We start from the raw sequence: 2,906 nt of genomic DNA, 5'->3' as shown, positions 1-2,906 counted from the left end.
TGCGCGCGAATATTCAAACGTGAATATAGGTATTTTCCTGTCTCGTAGCGAATTTCTAAGGCAAGCCGGGCTTTTCGGCTTGTATGAACGTACCGCCACTGATTAAATATAATCAATTGCATTATACAATTTTAATAATCTCTCAAAAGTATTAATAGAACATTATTCAACAATATGAAGTATTTTAATGAGTACTACATTTATCCACACAATAAATAGTGAAATACCTGCCTGTTAGAAAATTGTATTTTAAAATAATTTGGAAATGTTGCGGGCAATTGCTAGCCTATATAATATATTACATTATGTATTTAACAATAAAATATGTAATTTCAGGTGTAAGGTATGTTTACATTAAATAAAATTTGTATCGTAGTGTAAACAGGCCTTAACCTATATCTAGATATATTCAATGTGTAAACCCTACTCCTGTATTAGTATAATTACGACTGATTAGTAGCTTTAAGTTGGCCACCGTAGGCACAAATGTCGCATTAAATTACCAAATAACTCAGTGTGATTTACGTAGTTTATTGAAATAAATGCTTCCAAAAATATTATTGTCGTTTCATTTCAATCCCTGTAAGATTTCCAATTAATTGCATATATTAAGCGTTCCTTGACTTCATGTATCCGTCGTAAATAGCTATGTACGTTTACCACCTCAGCGTTGTCTCCGAAATCATTTTTAATAGTTTCCACTTTTTCTATGCACATAGTTCGATAATTGTGCCCAGTTTCCAAACCGTAGCTAGAAGTTTCCGTAGTGCCGTCCCACTCTTCGTGTGTTCGTATGCGTATTTGTTTCACTCGCTTCTCCCAATGCCACTTCATATGGTTCCTAACATCGGGACAGTCGCACAAATTGATCAAAACTTGCATAGCGCTAATTTGAAGCAAGGGCTTATTAGACCTGTAGCATAAATTCACGAGCACTCTTGTTAATTCCTCGCAAACTTCTTTTGCGCGCCATTTCGACCGCGTTGTGATCGTCGTGTAACACATCAAAGCTACTGCACTGATTCTCACTTCTGCTGAATTATGTGTCAGATAAGGACGTAAAACAAAAGTCAGGTCGTACGTATCGGCCAACGATTTACCAACTTCATGTTTGCAGAGCTGCGTCATACAGTCCATAGCTCCTGATATTATTTTTGGGTCGTCATCTTCGAATAATTTCATCATAATTTGAAAAGCATTAGCTTTCAATGGCCGCTCGGGATCCCAATCCGCGAGATTAGTAATTGTCTTGAGATGTATCGCTACAATTCCCCTGTGGTCATTGACAACCATTCGCAGTAAATCTTCAATAATAGTTTTATTTTCTAGAATCTTGGCTAGAGAGCATCTGTGTTCAGTCAATGATTTTAAGGCATTCGCCGCGACAAATCTTATTTCTTTTCGATCTCTAAGAATAAGCCACATGAGATTTTTAGTAATTCTCGGTCGAGTCATGATCCTATCTCTCCCTTGGCGGTAAGTCGCCAACGTGGTTAGAATCAAACACACCTTTTCTCGAATAACTGGATCTTCATTACGCATCAGGTCTATCAACCGATACACTAAGTGAATATTTATTAAATAGATTGCATTTTCTGATATTTGCACCTAAAATTATGATTTTAGTATTAGTTTTGTTATTACAGAGTTACTGATTTTATTTAAAAAAATAGTGATAATTGAATAAATCATCGTCGATAGGTTTTTAATGTAACCTCAGTTAAATACCTAGCTCTACTCTTTTTTATAAAAACTAAGAACAGAGCTTAAAGTACTACTAAACATTTCATACTTGATCGAGCACACTATGCAGCGCTTGCAATTGCACCAAATGGTCTGGAGAGTGCAGTTCTCTGTTGACAATTCTTAGCCCGTTGCGGCCGAAGCCGAGACGAGCGCGAGTCACGTCGACAAGCGGCGCGTATAGCGAGGGCTGCATGGAAACTAGCCTTTGAGCTGGCGGCCGTTCTACAGTATTAGGAAATTATAGTTTTGTAAATTGTGTACAAATTAAGTTTTAAATGAATTATGAACAAGACTGTGTCTTTTATTCCCCTTTGCCGCAGGTACTGATTTTTATGTCTGGGAATCAAACTCAGGATTGTCACACACTAGTCAGGAATTTAATATAATTAAATCGAATAGGTGCGTTAGCACTTTATATACAGTATCTCACTACAATTCGTCTTGGTTTTTTACAGACAATAAAAATGCACTAAAATTTTTAATTAAATGGAGCTTCCACATTCTGACGGTCATAAATTCAGGAATTTATTGCAGGGGTGCATTTCACACCCTTAATAATTGAGCTTCTAATAAGATTTTAATTTAGATTAGTAGGTGATCAGTTTGACGACAATTTTAAGTGCGTTACAAATTGACGTGGGTTCGAATCCCGCCGCACTATATTTGTTTTTGCTTTCTTACAGTTTGTATGCGAAGAAATTGCATTTAACGATTTAATTAATAATTAACCTGTATGGGGGTCAAATTCTTTTTTCCCCATAGCTTGATCCACTGCTTTGTTCAATACCCTTGGGTTCATCGCACATAGGTACCAATTGTAAATACGAATTTTTGTACGGACAAAACATGATTTATTTAAGATTATTTTTGTAAAATGATAAAAATTATTGTAAATGTTTGTAAACAGTTTTCTGAGTGTATTTTTGTTTGACAGTTGTTGTTTTTGACCCTGCTGACATGTGAAACTTCCTTCAATACTTGTTCAATACTTTTACCAAAGAGATTTTTTAATTTTATTACATAATGTGTGACCCCCTGTGTGCGAGCCGGTGAGCTCGTATTCGTGTCGTATTCCATAGGTACATAAAATTGTATTTTTAGAAAAATATTTTCCGTTTCTTATTACGTTTATCAACCCTTTCTCTAATATTGCAATATCA

At 35.6% G+C, this 2,906-nt stretch overlaps 1 pseudogene across 1 annotated transcript; it reads right to left on the bottom strand.

Moving 5' to 3' along the window:
- Positions 1 to 400: 400 nt before the first annotated feature.
- On the bottom strand, positions 401 to 2,594 carry LOC149489404 (uncharacterized; annotated as a pseudogene). The gene is made up of 3 exons (XR_016318097.1): positions 2,476 to 2,594; positions 1,793 to 1,968; positions 401 to 1,608 (listed from the first exon to the last, which is right to left on the bottom strand). The product of XR_016318097.1 is annotated as an uncharacterized LOC149489404 (transcript).
- Between the last annotated feature and the right edge of the window lie 312 nt (positions 2,595 to 2,906).

Source organism: Colias philodice, chromosome 3 (genome assembly GCF_061535455.1).
Source record: "Colias philodice isolate Cphi_HAF_F1 chromosome 3, ilColPhil1 Martin Lab GWU primary, whole genome shotgun sequence".
NCBI lineage: Eukaryota > Metazoa > Arthropoda > Insecta > Lepidoptera > Pieridae > Colias > Colias philodice.
Note: the sequence above shows the minus strand (reverse complement) of the source record. Positions and strands in the feature narration are given on the sequence as shown.